This window comes from Topomyia yanbarensis, chromosome 3 (assembly GCF_030247195.1).
Source record: "Topomyia yanbarensis strain Yona2022 chromosome 3, ASM3024719v1, whole genome shotgun sequence".
In the NCBI taxonomy this organism is placed as follows: domain Eukaryota; kingdom Metazoa; phylum Arthropoda; class Insecta; order Diptera; family Culicidae; genus Topomyia; species Topomyia yanbarensis.
This window is the reverse complement of record NC_080672.1, coordinates 127,278,483-127,297,630: the sequence shown is the minus strand read 5'-3', so window position 1 is coordinate 127,297,630 and position 19,148 is coordinate 127,278,483. Positions and strand designations below refer to the sequence as shown.

The window sequence follows — 19,148 nt, the reverse complement described above, 5'->3', positions numbered from 1 at the left end:
TGCTATCTTTTTCGTATAGAAAGTGGATCGTCGCAACTGCTCAGAGTGAAAATTTGCACCCAAGAAATTGGTTCGTCTGCTGTGAAAAAATTGTGCGGTTTGGAAAAGCAACATTTATTTCTAGATATTTTATTAGGTGTGGTGCAATTCTCATTGTGATTATTCGGAGTCCTCGAAATATTATTTCAATAGAAATGAAAGGATGAAATACTATAGTATAACTTTAAAACTTGCTCTCGAAAATTTAAATGGGTAGTTTTGTATGAAAACTTTCTCAGAAATCAAATGAGGTTGTGCCGCGCCTTTCATGCGGTGACGTCGATACATCTCGTCGCACCTCTCGTGTGATGACCAGAAATTTTTTTTAGAGTTTTCTTCAAACCGCCTTTTTTAGTCGGTAATCACGATTGCGAACGAAAAGCTACACGTGTAAAGCTCGACATTTGTTATTTTTTTAGATTGAACTCACCGCTTGTGGTGTGTGTTGTGTTAAAAACTTTAACAATTTTTCAGTCGCTAATAACAACTCCTTTTTTGCAAGATATTGTTGATAAACTTCAATGTTTAACCCATTATTGCCCAACTTATTTTTCACGCACATCACAAATTAAGTTTTCAGATCGGAAAAAAATGATGCGGTCATTTCAGTAAAATTATTTTTGTACTCAAAGTAGCTTATATAATAAGGAACAACCCGTGAAAATTTCAGATTGATCGATTCATTGGTTCCTGAGATATCGTGATCGCCGCGAATGAACTTTTCAACAAAATACAACTCCGAGATAATCGAGTTTTACTGTTGGTGCAGCGAGTCAACGGTCTAGCGTATCAAACACTACGCACCGCCTACGAGTGGTCAATGGGTAGCGGTCTATGAATAACTGTAACTCAAGTTATAGTATTACGATCTTAATGAAATTTTGAGAAAATTTTCCTCAGCGTATGTAGTTTCAGAATATCTATTTCACAAAAATTCCATTTTTTTCATCCTGACAAAAATGTGTAACCCCTTAAGAGAAAATTGAATAAAAACAAAACTTAAACAAAGGTTAAACCACTCTAACTTCTCTAAACGTATTCTGCAAGAGTATATGAACAATATTAACTCATTGATAATGCCTGGTCTGCGTTATTGCTTGAGTAATAGGAGTAATTCTTAGCACCTACTATATATAGTAGGTTGGGCAATAATGGGTTCTTTGTGAGTTTCAAGCACACAACTCAACGCTTGCCTATACAAATACAAAATGTTTCGTATGTTTCTGATTATTGGTATGTAGCGTGATTACCGAAATTATTTTACATAGGGCCTCCACAGCCATTTTTGAAAAATATATTGTATTCAAAATCAAAGAGTAAAGTTCGGACATGTTTCAAACACAAGTTACCACTTTGATGTCGTATTGTTTTCTTATTTAGAATTTTATCCAAAAAATGACAATTTTTCCATTAAAAATTTGTATGTTTCATTTAACCGATAGCATCACAAAATCAAAAATCTACAGTCGTCAAATTGATCAAAATTGCATTTTGAATAATTGAACTAATTTCACTTTTATTTTCAGGTAACTAGACACCGGCCCATAACGTCGCACAGCACGCTTGAAGATTGCATGTAGGTATGTATTAAACATCTTCACAATTATTTTGCATTTTTGGGAGTAAATCAGAGGAGGGAAACAACATTTCGATTAACATAGAACACACGGAAGTGCTAAAATGTGTGCCTTATTCAAGCGACATACACGTTCGTGATTTTCGGAAAACTCAATTATTCCTCATGAAAAGGATACCCCAACTAGAGGGAACATAATCCTAATCCTCACTCAAAATCAAGGCCCCTGAGCGCACGTGCTTGAGCGACAAAAGGAAAACACAAACGTCTTTTGAAGTGGGCCTAGTACTTTGTATTGGAGGAAGATTTCAATTACAAATAGCTGCTCGGTTTTTCCATTCAATGCTTGCCCACTTCGTCGAAATCGAGAAGCGAACTGTAGGAATGGTTAAACTGGTTTGGGGCCCATGTATACATGTACGAGTATTGCATTGGACGATTAAATCGAATCGAACGATTTAAAAGCGCCATACAATATAAATCAATATTGATAAATTGGTCCCATTTTGGTATTGAGGTAAGGAGATACAAGATGTTATGCTTGAGAAATTCTAAACTGACATTGTGGAATGTAGAGCGACCTATCCGGCTTCAAATATATACTCAACTAGACTCACTCTAATAAATGAGCTGCAGCTTCAGTTATAAACTTAGCAGGAAAAAAGACGGTAGGGTATTGTAACCTAATTCCGGTATTTATAGTACTTTATAGCTGCTCTTAATAAGAATATTTTAAATGGATTCTAACTGATCTAAGAATGAATAAGTAGGATTATAAGATATTAATATCTTTATCAAGAAAAAAAAATATTTGAAATTTTTAAGACCTCTTTAGAGACAAACTACCCTACCTCGAAATATACTACGATTTATCATTTCTAGATACCCCCTTTCTATCATTGCAAGCTGTAGGAGTGAAAAGAAGCTGCAAGCTTCTTTCGAACATGATTGCAGTTGCTCTTTTTCAGATAAGAGAGTAAAAAGATATTATTCATGGTTAGTACATTTCAAAACATGCACATGAGGTTTCAATTAGGAGCTGCATGTGGGAATCGTAGATTGGTCTAATGGAAATTGACTTAAACAGTCGAACAAGGAATGATTGGAAAGAATTGAAACCTGGGATTGGTTACAAATAAGATTCTCGATTCTATTCATCAGCTACGATAACTGTTTCCAGTCCTTTGTTTTCTTTACGCTATGTACCTACTAGGTAGAAAGTTCGTTCAAACGTAATGTTATTTTATCATTTCCAATGTACATTTGAGCCAGGTGGTACGTCCATGCATTATTTTCGTGAATTTAACATGTTCCCAATGCATTTGAGAAAATTTCATCGTCCAACAGCGTGATCATGCATACAGTCTTAGATTCCATTACCTGTCAGGAGCTAATTTAAACTTTGTGTCTTCTTTGCTCTGATGGTGAGAGAAAGATTATTGTATCCAGCATTATGGGGATGACCTAAGTCGGGTTTGGGGGATACAATTTTTGGATTAAATTGGCCTCCTTCTCTTTCATGTTTGACTGGACAAAGAAAACTGCATAGATTGTAGATTAACATACCGGTAACTCTTGTACGGTGTGTTAGGTGAGTCTGGTTTGAATATAAATTTATGTATAGCACATCTAGAGAAAGCGTATCCTTTTTCCCGCTTGATCAAAGCAAAACCTTGATACTACATTCTGTTGTAGAACTTGACCTGCTGTTTCGACAGACTTTGCAGCCGATTCTAAACGCACAAACAAATACAGGACTAGTACTACGATCATACCGAAGAGACCGCTAAGAATTCTTTCTGCTTGCGAATGAACCAACTGAACCAACTCAGCTTGATCCTTATTGATAGAAACAATACGGGGTGATTTTGAAAATTCAAACTCCTTCAAACTAGAAATATTAAATATATTCCATTTTTATTGACCAAAATTGAGAAAATCTTCGAACGATCATAAAAATCGACCCTGATCTGCTAGAAGCAAAACAAAAGCGTAGTTTTTCATCATTTCTCGTCTACTTCACGAAAAATCATGTTTGAACTCAGAATACTCAAGTTGGTTTTTTAGTGTTGCGCGCTTGCGATTTTATATGGGAAATTGCGATTTTTTCCCTTCAAAACGGTGTATCTCAGGATCCGCTCAAATTATATTGAGATAACAAGTGTTTCTTATGTAAAAATGTCTGAGGATCACGATGGCATTAGAATTTTCAAAATTAAAATATATGTACTGCCCATGATCGCATATCAGTCCCATAAAGATAGGAAATCCCATAGAAAACGGGACAACTATGCGATCATGGGTAGTGTATTGAGAGAAAAATTATTAAATTTTAATATTTAACTGAAAAAATCGCATAGTTGGCAGCACTGCCGCTAAAAATTAATATTTTTTCAAGAATTCTTGAAAAATTTTCTTCAAAAGCCATCTTGCGGTTTGATTCTAGAGTAAATAGAACCAGAGATATGATCAAAAGAAAATCAAGGGTTTTGGCAATTCGTCAAAACGGGGGGTGCTACCACGACCCGAGGGGTGGTTCAACTGACACAAAAATTTAGGTTTTTATATATTGGCCCTAGATGAGCAATTCCTGAAATTTGGTTCAAATCCCTGAAGGTCGATTACACGTGCCTTGATCACTTCGCGTGGAATGACCCATATAAAGATTATGGGGTTTCAAAAAAAAAAATTGGACAGGAGTGCCTCAACCGGATTTTGGAAAGATAAGCATATACAATAAATTTATGCTATTTCTTGCATTAAATTCCAATTGGAACCACTCGCGCTTTTTACAGATTCGTTGAATTCACAGAATTTCATATATGTAGCATAGCTTGAATCTTGCTCTGCATGCGGCTACTCTTAACAGTGCGCTCAAATTTCGTTACCATTCTGCGTTCAGCATACCGCTGTATAAAAGGCCAAAATGGGGGTTGCAGTATCTTCGGGCATTACACGGTGTCTCTGGTAGAACGATATTTAAACAAAAAAATCAGTATCGCTGAAGTACTCACTAATCGAATGTTTAGATACTCCTCTTTCGTCTGAGACTAAATTTGAAATGTTCTATCGGGGGGTTTGTTCGCATTTTGATGATTATTTTTGAAGATTGCGTTTTAATGAATAGCTCTCAGAAGATATCTCACTTTAAGGGGGATGAATCTTTAGACATACAGTATCAGAAGGAGGAGCTTGTTCCGTCAATAAATACCTCCGAAAACGCCAATGACCGACATTTAGCCAAAAAAAATTAAATTTGAATAATATTTTTACTCGGGGTATTTTTTGTAGCTGGTAGAACAATATTACCATAAACAAACCAATATCACTGATGTACTCACCATCCGGAAACATGCTTCTCTTTTGATTGAGATTAAGATTAAGATTTGAATCGTTCTTCCTAAGGGTCTTGAACATTTTTATTTTGGAAAAATAAATAGCAAGGTTATATACATATGGACACTTCATTACTCGTTTGTACGTCGGTCTAAGAAAATAACTTCTTTTTTGAAAATTGATGAATAATTGGTATCAGAAAATAAATTCGTAGTTAATGATTTGTGTGTTCGATAATTTGTGTTATTTGAATTCAATTAGTTATGTATGTGTATTGTTAAATATTTCAATTCAGAGCATTTTTTCAAAAACGAGCATTGCTTTGATCGAGAAGTCATTTTTATATGAACTGCTTTCAATGATTACAGTGCTTATTAGTACATATGTTTTAAGAAGATTGGCCTAATATCTGATTTCTACTTACTAATATCTGCTTCCTACTTAAATGGTAAGTGAGATAAAATTGTGTTTGTGAATTAACCTTCAGAAATTGGTTGAAATTTTAAATATTTTCTCTTTGGATTTGCGATCAATGCACTAAAATATTGTTATATTTTACCTTGAAAAGACTACTATATAGCAAAAGTTTCTACTTTTCGTATCTACCAGGTTGTCTAAATATTTAAACAAAGGAGTTTTCGGTCCAACATAGGGTTGTACATCTATTATAGTATCTTAATACAATTGCTTCAAAACCGCGAAACAATACCCTTTTGTTTATATTTCCATATTAAATTTGCAAAAGGGCGAATAAGATTTGTAAACAAACTTTTATTTTGATGGTTTCTCTTAATTTACTATAATTTCGAAGCAGAAAACAATTGAAATTACTTCTACGAAGGGTAAAAATTTACATTTACGCATATTTTTCATGAAATTCCACTCTGCAGCAGACTAATGAGCGAAACAAGTTTGTTTACAAAAAACACTTTCGCCCTTTTGACGAATTAATATTGATTTAATCTTAATAGAGTTGTTTTTGTTCGGGATTCTTTACCGATCCTTTTATTGTTCAAAGTAGTATCAATTTCGGATTTTTCAGACCATTTTACTTTTATTTGATGTATTTAGATCCTCTGTTTCGTCAACTAATAAAATCGAAATACTTGATAAAGTGAACTTTACAATTTCAACTTTCCTATATTTCCTATAATAGAATTGCTAATTTGAACAAATAAACAATCACTAAAAACAGATAACACCCTGCTACTTCCAAACATTTTCTAACCCCCTAAAAACAGACAGCGTGAAAAGATTTTGCAGGAAATCTAATTTTGTGTTAAAATGTGGACCACTGTTCTTATGTGTCTTTAAAGGAAGAGTCTTGCGATCGTGTTTAAATTCACAATTTTCAAGAAAACTATAAACTAAAACAAATCAAATCGAGCTAAAACTGTTCGAGAAATCCATAAAACAATGATGCATTTTCGATGTAACAATCGTTTCTCAGGAACCCCAAGCAAAAATACATTTCGAAGAAAAATAAATTGAAGTTTTCTTTTGAGAATTTCAAGACACCTAATTACTAATACGAAACTGGCTAAATGGTGTCTTCGAATAATTTCATTAACGTTACAAATCCGTTTCTCTGACAGTGTGTGCTAACTGATTTAAGCTCCTAAAACGGAAATATCTGTTTTGCGCTACTCATTGAAAAAATACCTAAAAATTGTACATCAAAATGATAAAAAAAATAAATCTAGCCAAACATGTCAAATGGTCCTAAGTGCAAATGACCGTTTCTCTTTGTTTACTTTCTCTTTTGCTAAAAACTCGGCAGTTTATACGTTTGTTACTCAATTCTTAGCAGAATAAGCTAGTCGACATCGGAGTTTTTCGATATATCCTGAAACAATATTGAAAAGTTTTAAGATGACGCCGTAATAATCGAAAGAGAAAGTAAACATAGAGAGGCTCTCATCTGCACTTAGGACCATTTGACATGTTTCTCGAGAAATGTTCTAGACCCCCCGATAGAACATTTCAAATTTATGCTCAGTTTTTTTTTTATTTCGATTATAGAGGTTTTAACCTTAAGGTCATTCGCCTCTTCGGGTTAGAAAAATCTCTTATGAAAAATTTCTAACCCTATGTGCGGGGTTGGGACTCGAACCCAGGTGCGCTGCGTACAATGGCAATCGATTTACCAACTACGCTACGCTCACCCCTTTCTATGCTCAGTTGAAAGAGGGGCATTATAAGCGTTCGATTAGTGAGTACTTTAGCGATACTGATTTTTTTGTCTAAATATTTTCTATCAGAGACACCGTGATCAAAGAATCTCCTTCCAACAATTAGATCCAACAGATTGAATAATGAATTTTGCAATACTTGTCAAGCTTTCCACGAGATGGTTTGTTGTAGAAGAGCGCGTCAAATTGTTGGAGAGAAATTGCTTAAAAATGAGGATATTTTGGCATCAGGTTCTAGTCCATAATGGGCCGTAACTATAGCTGTCAAATGCCATTCTTCGAACTTCAACTGAATACGGAAAACTTTATGGAGTTCGTGCCTTACTTGGGAATAGATAAGATAGTGTAGCATACTCAAATTGAAAAATGATCACGCGGAATGAATGAATGGAAGGAACGCAAACAAGCGAATGGTGGCGCTTTTCATCGATTCAGATTTGTTTGGAAATAGGGTTCCATGGAAGGTTTGTACACATGTTCGTGTAACGAAACCATGGATTACTATCAGGTATGATTTGGTGATGAGTGTTAATTTTGATGAAAATTGGTTTCACTGTTTAGTAGATCTATAGCCGTAAGTTCTACCGCGTACTAGCTCTTGTTACACCAGACTAACTGTTAAAATGGATTAAGGGGGGATAAGGTTCAGGTTTCAGAGTGAAAAAAACACTTTTTCTGCGATTTTTTTAGCACTTTGCGTGAAGCAAATTTATCAAAACTTTTGTACATTATAGTGTATCATTTCAAAAACATGCTGTAAATTTTCTTTGCAAAAATATCTACAAACGACTCGGTGACGAAGGTTTTTGTAGAACGCCTCTGGAAAAAACATGATTTGCGGTGTTACCTGCCATCCAAAAGCTACTTAACCGATTTCTTTAAAACTTTGCATACACATTCTATGTTAGAAATACCTAACCCCTACGTTGAGTTTTTGGGAAAAAATTTCATTTAAATTTTCATTTTTTTTTTTTCAATCATGCAAAATAGTTGGTGGAAAAACAATTGACCGGGTGGAATGGTGCTTTTGAAAAAGTGGCGATGATTTTTCGTCACACCACCACACTGTCCCGGGGCACGCAGCACAACTGCGTAGTGAAAAAACCACAGCCACTTTTTCAAAAGCACCATCCTGCCCGGTTAATTGTTTTTAACCCAACTAATTTGCATGATTTGAGTCCCGATAATCTAATAAATCGACTGATTTTCTTCTTTAAGAGTTTAATGAATGCTTTATAGGATAAATCGGCGGCAAAGCTGTACACAGCTTTCTACCAAGCGTTCAATTGTAACACGCACATGCTCAAAGAAACTAACTTGAGCCTTAAACAAACTTATAATCATTACAACACTGACAGAATCTTATACCTAGGGTTCGCAGTACCGATCCATTTTGGTGAGAACCGGTACTGCGGTACTGAAGTTCCCGGTACCGGTAGTACCGGTAAAGTACTGGCGCTCGAAATTTTTTTTAGAAAGATTCGAGAAACGCTTCAAAGTGAAATAGAATGCTCAAACTGATGTCTCATTGCAGCAGAAGGTATTTTTCGAATGTCCCTTGTACCAGAACCAATCAGCCATTCATTAGCATGTGTCGTCTATTTAATCGTGGTTCTAATACTTTCGATCTTCACCTACCACGTAGTGCTATAAAATGATTGTTTCTAAGTTCGTTATCTCTATAACCATAGCTTTAGTACTTGTTTTCAGATATACATGATGTGCTGTTAATGTTAATTGTGTAATATTAGCCAATGAAATGTATCATTTGGGACTATTGATGAAGAGGTTTTATGGCGTCTGGACACTGAGATATAAAGGTTGGAAGAATCTCAACTCCAGGAACTTTTTCCTTAATCCAAATAATCAAATAAGCAAATAAATAAATAAAAGGATAAAACAGACTGCGGAAAGTAGATGATATTTCGTATATTTAATTTTGTCGGTTCTGGCAGTAAAGGAGAGTGTTGATCATGCATAAGCTGACCAACTCTGACGAAAAAAATCCGTACACCTTACCGCAACGAAGCATAATCGTTGACCACGCTCAGACAAACCGTTCGCTCAGTGTACGAATTTTGACGTAGGACTACGTCTTTGTTTTCGATATGGGGGTGCACTTTGCAAATTCAACAAAAATGGTATGTAACGAAAAGTGGTCCAATTTTAAACGCTTATAATTCAGCCATCTTACGATGCATTTTCAATTTTTTTGCGCATATCGCTTAGAAATACTTCTAAAAATAGATTCCAATAGATAAACCCAAAGATTTTTGATATCATGGCATTGAAATTTTAAATAATGGTCAACATAGTTCAAATACCATGCATTTGCACACAGAAGGCTGCGTTTCCCTAGTCTGGCACGACAGATTTATGTACCTAACGCGCAACGCTTCTATGAATGACGTCATCATCGACTATTTAAAGAGCAGATTTGGTCGGGCAAGCTCAGTTGCCTCTTGGACAGCAGGCAGAGCAGAGCACTGCGCTGCATGATCCCACAGCCAGTGTAGCAGAGACTAGCGTCGTGGTACTAGTTGTATATCTCGCACCACCCATAGTCACCAGCGTTGACTCATTTTGCTTGGTGCGTATCTTTCATTTGTGTACGGACACGATGTACTACCACAGCTTTTTGATTCAAGCACGGTACACCGTTCGCTTGGGTTTATTGTTTGAAACGAATGTGTAGGTATATCCAAGTGTTGCGTGTATGATAGAAATCTGAGCTTTCGTTGCGCGAAGCGAAAGCTTTCGGTTTTTGTTTGCGTTGTCGTCTCCATGGCAGGCTAAGGAGACGAAAACTTTCTTAGCAACAGATTCACGCGAATGGATAGAAGAAAGTGCAACGACGGTTTATTATTTACGTTTCATCAATTTATTGATTCCAAGAGATTCATTTCCACTCAACCTATCCCACTTTGATTCTACCAATACATAGGTACTACAAAGCCTATTCATGAATGGATGCACTGTTAGTTAAAAAATCGCTGCAAAAATGCATCTAAGTCCTTCCATAAAACTATTTTCGATTCTTGTATATGTTTTGCTTCGATATATGATTAAGACCACTGCATTCGCTATATTTATGTGTACTTCAGGAAAATTACAATAACGGCAAAATAAAACTATAAAGCTTGTCCTATCCACGAACTGTGACTGTATTGTCTAAAACATGATTTTTAAGCATCGGTCTGGTTGTTTACCGCACACAATAGAAAACTTTTTAAAATTTAAAAGCAGTTCCAGATATTAGTTCGGTTTTCCATCGCAGTTTTCTGTCTGCTTTCTTTAATCGGATTCGATCGCTCATTGTAAATAAAATGACCTGATGAGCAAAACGGTTTGATTCATGAAGTGAACTGTAGAAAGAAATGTTTGATTAATTATTAATCCAAATGTAATAAGAAATTAAATATTTCACGTATTGCAGTCCTACGTCTGCAATTCGTACAACCCCATAGGGCTGTCCCTTGTAGTTTTTTTTGTCAGAGTTGGTCAGCTTAATTATGAACAATGCCAAATTCAAACTATTCGTACTAACGAATTACCAAATTATGATTCTTTCTGTGGAAGCAAAATCCAGTTTGAGGCACATTGAGTACGCTAATCGGACAGAAGGAAGTATCGTGCCTAAACTGTTGGTCCTCAGCACCGCTAGTTTTTTTTGTCGATTATTACCGCTCTACTTAACTTAATTTAATCATCTGTGATGTTGCCAGCTTTACATGACTATAAACTATCGATTTACAAATGACAGCGATTTTACGGAGCAAGTGACGAACCCTGAGATACCCCGCAAATTCCGTTGCGCAGGAACTGTGTATTCATTTCGATCGCCTTATCTTTGATGCTTGTTTTCCATTTCGAACTTGACAATGTAAACATGTTTGGTCATCGACGGCACTCTTCGGGCTGTACAGCATACGCTCGGTTTCTTACATGGGAATCGGCGCCCGCTGCTTACATTTCTATCTTTGCTCAATGCCGCCGTCTTTATGTTGATTTTATGCTCAGTTTACCGCCTATTAGGAGTACCCATGTGCTGCAAATGGACCGATTGTTGAATAATTTATGTGGTGTAATTTTTCACAACCAAACTGTTTCCGTTCGCACATTCCCCTTGTTCAGTCGCCATCTCTCTCACACACACACTTTGTTCCATAAATTACAAACATGTCGCACTAGCGCTCAGAAGGCCTTGACCGATTGGTGGTTGCGGTACCATTAAAATGCGTGCAATTTCAATCACCGCGATTAGTAGGTAGGTTCGAAACGAAAACGAAAACGAAACATGACAGACAGTGTGTCGCTAACTGTACTTAAGCAGCATACAGCATATCCGCACCTCGAAGAAAGTTTCACAATACAACTCGCAACCTGGTATATGGTGTAATAAAAAAGCGACAACAAAACAGGCCAGCAAACAATTATGTACGTATAACGACGCTCATTGTTTCAAAGTTGCATACACATTGATCAACTCTGGCTGTCTCCAGTTTAAGCTGGTCACCCGTCTTGTTGTAACGCACGGCTCCCGGCCATGCTGCTTGGGTGTAAGTTTTTACACCGAAGACTTATACGACAGTTACGTCTATAAAAAAAACAGGGAATTGTCCTTTCGCTGGCTTTGCTGAGGCTTCAGATGCGAAGGACGCCAGCTGAGCACTGCAACCAATAAATAACTTCTACCAGGGCAAAACCCGGCAAGTTCTATCTACTGACGGTTCGCGTTGGATATTTTTGCCGGCTGTGAAAAAAGGTGGAGTGTTTCTTTCTTTGTATTAACGAAGAAACTTTAAATTGGATTAAAATATTTTTCAGTTGCCTATTTCAAAGCCAAGTGATTCAATAAGAAGCAGTGCTGGTTCAAAGTCGGCTCTTCCCTGGAACCACCATCAGTACTAACCATTTCAACCAGCTTTAGACGGAAAATACAAGCTACAAATAACCGAGATGTTTAGCTTCCATCTTTCACCAGCACCCTGTCAGTCACTCTATAGCTAGACGGAAAGTTGAACCACATTGAATGATTACAAACGAAGCTAAAGGAAAAGGGGTGGAAAAGCTTGTTGGGAAGCTCACTAAAAATGTATGACACGTTTATGAAGAGTAGGTATTTCATTGTTTTACCCTGCTTTTTCCAGTCAGTCTACCGGTGTTCGCCTACCTTCCGTAATTCTGATTCGAGCCGACCTTGCTCGTGTAAAGGGGGTGAAGTATTTTCAATGGAAAACATATTCTGTAATGACTCTAAGGGGCTTCATAGAAACTTGCGATTGAAAAAGTTGGGGTAAAGTTTACGAGGATTCAGATTACGGCCTAGATGATCACTTGTCATTCAATATGATGGCTGATGCATAAACATGCATTGAATATCTTTGCCTTGTAGATAAGCCCTATGTTTACTGTAAATATTAGCTTAATAAAGATCCTAATAATGAATTTTGCCATTATTTTGGATGGATGTTACAATAATTACTATGATTCATCCACCTCGGATACAGAGCTTTGACATAAAAACTTGTCCAGCAATACTAAAAATTGATTAAAACAATGGGTCAAACTCTGACATAAGTACTTGAATAGCTGGCGTCCAAAATTCCAGAACCCACATTTTGCATTTTTGCAGGAAACGGAAAAAAAACTTCCGCATTTCCAAAACATCCTTTTTTATTATAAAAATACATTATTTTATTAGTAGTTCATTGACTTATATTGTCCAGAAAAAATATGATCATTACATGCATTACTTTTCAATTCACGAGCATTTTCGTAATTTAGTGGGCTAGCCCTGGGCTACCCGACATTCAAATGGTGATGACCCACAATTTACGCGTTTTGCCTTTCTCGTATAGAAAGGTTATGGAATCGCTCGGAACTTCTACTTTTTTAACAAAGCCCGCAGGGCCGAATCTTTTATACCATTCGATTCAGTTCATCGAGATCGAAAAAAGTCTGTATGTGTGCGTGTGAATGTGTGTATGTATGTATGTGTCAAACAACCTCAACGATTTTTCTCAGAGGTGGCTGGACCGATTGCACAAACTTTACAAAGTCTCAAATAAAAGGCACAACCTTCCCATAAGTCGCTGTTGATTTTTGTATTGATCTAACTTCTGGTTCCGGAGTTACGGGTTCAAGAGTACTGTTACCACCATGATGTCCAAATGATGCAATACATATTAAAATGTGTGCAAGTAATGGATTTGCGTGTCTAGATCATTAATGACCCATCGAAGTCGATTTGACTACATTTCCCACCTATGACAGTTTTTGATGGCCCCGGAGAACTTGCCGAATCCCTAAGTTAATGTCATACCTATTTCTCAGCGAATTCTTTACCGATTTTTACAAACAAATGAAAGGTACAACGTTTCCATTCACTGCTATTGAATTTCCAAATGATCAGACTTCCGGTTCCGGAATTACAGGGTACGAACACGTTGCAAATCCCGATTTCAACGTATACGGCGATGAATGTAAAAAGGTCTAATTTTTTCCAAAGGCGAATTTTTTCCATAATGTGACCACAACTGCTTGGATTTGTAGTGCTAGGTCACTACCAGTCATTCAAAGTATCTTTGGTCACGTTGGCAACCATCGACGGCTCCGGAAGCCCCGGCGAAAGTATCCGAATTCGAAATAACAGTTACATCGATTTCTCAGTGATAACTGGAACGAACTGACCAAACGACCAAAGGAACGTTGTTGCGTCTCCAAAACCTGTTATTAAATTTTATTTTGATCCAACTTCCGGTTACGGAGTTACGGTTTATGGAGTGTGGTCACAGATAAAACTCCTATTCAAATCGATACCGCGATGAATGCAAAGAGGATTTTTTATTAAAATAGGAGCCCAACATCTTGCATTTCCAGTTCTAGGTTACTGGCGGCCCATCGAAATCATGTAGGCCACATTGACCACCATAGACGGTTCTGGAAGCTCCCGGAAAAATGCCCATCTTTCAAAATAAAAAAAAACTCAAATCCGTTTAGTTGGCCCGATTTCCACAAACTTAGTCTCAACACAGAGGTATATTATATATATATATATATATATATATATATATATATATATATATATATATATATATATATATATATATATATATATATATATATATATATATATATATATATATATATATATATATATATACATATATATATATATATATATATATATATATATATATATATATATATATATATATATATATATATATATATATATATATATATATATATATATATATATATATATATATATATATATATATATATATATATATATATATATATATATATATATATATATATATATATGCTAAAAAAATTCGTACGGATCGGTTGTGATTCCGGAAATATAGAATGAATCGTCTGGTCACATAAAAATTTTCATATTAGCCGGAACTATAATTTTTATTTCAAAGGGTTTTTAAGGGAAATTTCAGAAATCGCATTCGTAGTTTTATTGCCAAATGTCTTTAAAATTGGGATTGTATTGATTTCACACCTTTTTATCTTTCTCATATAGGCCGAGCCTCTTAAACCATTCGATTCAGTTCATCGAAATGGAAAAATGTCTGCGTTTGTGTATATAAGTGTGTTTGTATGATGGCTGAACCGATTTGCACAAACTTAGTTTCAAAGGAACGGTATAAAGCTACCATGCTATTGAATTTTTAGATGATTCGACTTCCGGTTCCGGAGTTACGTACGGTCACACAGTAATTTCCCTTATAAACTGGTAACACCGTGGTGTCCGTATGATATAATACATATTCAAATAGGTGCAACATTGCTTGGATTTGCGGGTTCAAATCACTAATGACCAACCAAAGTAACTTTAATCACATCGGCCACCTATGACGGTTCATGATGCCCCCGGGGAATTCGCGAAGTTCCTAAGCTAATAACACACCTATTCTCCAGCGATTTCATGACCGATATTTACAAACTTGATTTCAAATGAAATATACAGTAATCCTATTGGCTGCTATTAAATTTCATTCGGTTCTGACTTTTGGTTCCGGAGTTACGAGTTGGTTATTTCTGTCACTTAGTCATTTTTCATATAAACCGGTACAATCGTAATACCTCATAGGTTAAAAATGTATTGAAATGAGTCTCAAATTACTTCGATTTGCTGGACTAGATCACTGATAATGAATCAAAGATTCGTGGAATATATTGTCCACTATCGATAATTCCGGAAGTCCCAGGTTCCGGGCATATTCCAGAACTAAAGCCACTTCGGTGATGACTGAACCAATTTTCACTAATCTACTCAAGTAACCAATAAGCAATATAACGTAGCCTAATATCTGCTTTAGATCTACATATAGGGCAGTATTAAAAAGCCGCTAAGCGGTACATCCTTATATAATGTCAGTATTATGCCAGAAAAGGCGAAATATAGTGATATTACTGTGCAAAGATTGACATCCCGTTATTGCGGAACTAATGCATATAGCACCAGTGCACAAATGTCATGCTATTAAAGAGCTTGAATTAGCTGTCATTTTCCGCAATGTGGTTGTGCAACAATTTTTTTATTTTTGGTATGGTGAACAAAAAGGAAAAATATAAGGATAGGACTGTTTGGAACCGTAATTGACTCCCTTCTATGCGTTGTAATGAATGTCGTTATCGAATTACTTTCTCATACGATATGAATAATGTTTTATGAAAATTGACTTTAGGAAGTCTCGAACAGAGGTACCTTACCGCGTCACTCATGGCAAGCGCGCAGCTTTTGCTGTCTAGGCTATATTGCCTATTTTCGAATGATATGAAATATGCGGAATGTAATCTTCAAGAGGAGTTGCATAGCGAATAAACACACAGTATCATGATAGCATTATATCGGTTCAATATTTGCTATATGGTGACACAAAATGCACATGTAAAGCATACATGCTTAAAAGATCCTTGAAGCATGTATGCCTTATATCAGCATTATATACGTATACAAAGCAAGTGATAATGCTATATTTCAACTATGCATGTATGCATTTATGATGCAAATATAGAGCCTGTTGCATTGTCAATGCTATAAATAAGTTTCAATGCAACATTAGTGCAAATGTAGAGCCAATTATGTGCTATAGCAAACCTTTGCGACGCGGACTTACTGTTATTTTTAGCTTTATATTAGTTTGCGGGGTCACTGATTCTGTTTCTGATGTCGAAAATGTAAAATTCAAAATGACGGACCTATATAGCGACTGTGCTTGGTTAAATTTCATGTTTTGTTTATATTGGCCTAATACATTTTACAAGGGGGTTTTCTGGGGTTGCCGATTCTGATTCTGACGTCGAAAATGTAAAATTAGAAATGATAGATCCAATATGGCGAGTGTATTTGGCTAAACTTAATGTTTTTTATATTGGACTAAAACGTCTTACGAGGAGGTTTTCGGGATCGCCGATTGTGATTCTGACGTCGAAAATGTAAAATTCAAAATGGCGGATCCTATATGGCGACTGTGCTTGGCTAAATTTCATGTTGTTTGTATTGGCCTCAAATGTCTTACAAGGGGGTTTTCGGGGTCGCTGATTTTGATTCTGACATTAGAATAGTCAAATTTAAAATTGCGGATCTAATATGGCAACTGGATTTGGCTAAATCTCGTGTTTCGTAAAAAATGGTTGCCATTTCGTAAGCGCCATTTTGAATTTAGAATTCTGACATCAGAATCGTAATCAGTGACCCCAAAGACTCTCGTAAATCGAGTTTAATGCTCATTGTAACGAAATTCGCAAATTTCGTAAAAATAGCTGCCATTTTGAATTTTGAAACTGTTATCAGAATCGTAATTAGCGACCTCAAAAACTACATAATCTATTTTTATGCTAGTTGAAAACTTATCCCTGTCTCTAAGAATCTTTTGTAGACTAACATAATAATAACCTACATTTTTGCATATTTTGATAATTTTTTCGAAAAAACTGACCTACAAAAAATTCCGAAAAACATCTATTATTTAGATCAATGTTTGAGATACCTGCAAAAAAAAATGTTTAGCTCTCTAGGACTTTTAGTTCAGAACAGCCGAATTTACTGTAATACACGAGATTTTCGAGTTTTAATTGTTTATAACTAATAAGTAATCAATTCATAGATTTTTTGTGCTAGTTGTACTACTTACATACCTAAGAGTTCATAAAAAAGAAAGAATTCGTATTTATATGTCAACGCTAACTGGAAATCCAATAAAAACTGCGTCCCACTGCGTCGCAAAGGGTTAATGCTTTCGGTTACTTGGCTAGTCTCAAATGGAAGGTATAATATGAAGTTGGGTATTGCACTACCCATCCACCCTTCCCCCTTCGTCTTCTCACACCCATCCACAACTCTTACACCACCTACCTCTCTTAGGCCTCACACCCGCTTTCCCTTCACCCACCCGTTTACCAAAATATGTTAGGTTGTTCCCAACGCATTCTCCCCTCCCATGAATTATCCCCCTTCCCTTCCGCGCCTCCCAGCAGTTTTTTTTTTCATACGTTTATTTGACACGGCATTTGCAAAAGCTCTTTACGCCAGTTTCTTTTTTTTACATAGCACGTTACAAAAATCCTTAAGACTAATTTTAACTATACTAGTACTTTGTCTAAAACTAACACTGAAATCACTTTATTGTTTGCTTTTTTCCTTACATTGTTGTATTTCATAATGATCTAGTATTTTCGGGTGTATTTATTTACTTTTTTTTCTGTTATTGTCTAAATTTAAAAACTTAATATTCTAGGACACTTTAATTGTTGAATGATTAGCCTTGGATGAGAGTATGAGGAGATGAATTTAATTAAATTTTGACAGACGCTGTTTTTAGAAAATGATAGATAAGTTCCATGTATAGAGGATCGCGATACGCCAGGATGTCTCTAACAGGAACATGGATTGGTCTTCCTCGGACTTGTAAAGAATCTACTAATTGTGATCTGGCTTCACGATATTCAGTGCAGGACCAAACAACATGCTCAATGTCATGGTAACCTTCTCCACAAGCACAATGATTACCCTCAGCGAGCCCAATACGACGGAGATGCGCATCTAAAGTATAATAATTGGACATGAGCCTAGACATCACACGGATGAAGTCCCGACTTACATCCAATCCTTTGAACCATGCCTTCGTTGATACTTTAGGGATAATTGAGTGTAGGCATCGTCCCTTATCTCCATTGTCCCAAGATGTTTGCCAACTAGCAAGTGTCCTCTGTCGAGAAGCGCTATAAAATTCATTGTAAGCGATGGGTCTTTCATATATTTCACCATCTAGTGCACCAATCTTGGCTAAATTATCAGCTTTCTCATTGCCCGGAATAGAGCAATGGGCGGGAAGCCACACTAGGGTAAATTTATAACATTTTCTTGTCAGGTTACTCAGAGATTCTCATCTTCCCCAAAAAGAATGGATCGTGATTATCAATCCTCTTTGAGCGTAGAGCTGCAATTGTGCTGAGACTATCAGTGAGGATAAAGTAATGGTTCGGGGGTAAAGTATTAATTATTTGCAAACTATAGTGAACTGCTGCAAGTTCCGCTATATAAACAGAGGCGGGTTCTGCAAGTTTGAGAGAAATTGAAAAATTATTGTTGAAAATACCGAAACCAGTCGCCTCACTGATTCGTGACCCATCAGTGTAAAACATTTTAAGGCAGTCTATGTGTTGATATTTACTTGTGAATATTTTAGGGATCTCCCGCGAGCGTAGATGATCCGGAATTCCACGAATCTCTGCTTGCATGGACGTGTCGAAGAATAAAGTGGATTCAGGAATATCTAGTATATTGACGTATGTGGGAACATACCTAGCAGGCGTTATTTCTTGTGACATGTGATTGAAATACACTGTCATGAATCTGGTTTGGGGTCGAAGCTCGACAAGTCTTTCAAAATTTTCAATTACCAGTGGGTTCATAACCTCACATCGAATAAGTAAACGAGAAGAGAAATCCCAGAATCGGTCTTTTAAAGGAAGAACTC

At 36.2% G+C, this 19,148-nt stretch overlaps 1 protein-coding gene across 14 annotated transcripts in view; it reads left to right on the top strand.

Annotated features, from left to right (window-relative positions):
• The window catches only part of LOC131690386 (Ig-like and fibronectin type-III domain-containing protein 1), a 555,083-nt gene that overhangs the window by 174,016 nt on the left and 361,919 nt on the right, over window positions 1–19,148 (top strand). For 10 of the 14 annotated variants that reach the window (XM_058976101.1, XM_058976107.1, XM_058976106.1 and 7 more), the window contains one exon: window positions 1,566–1,619. The gene's annotated coding sequence lies outside the window, so the exon portion shown is untranslated. The remainder of the gene's footprint in view (window positions 1–1,565; window positions 1,620–19,148) is intronic. The other 4 variants (XM_058976105.1, XM_058976110.1, XM_058976108.1 and 1 more) reach the window with 1 other exon arrangement.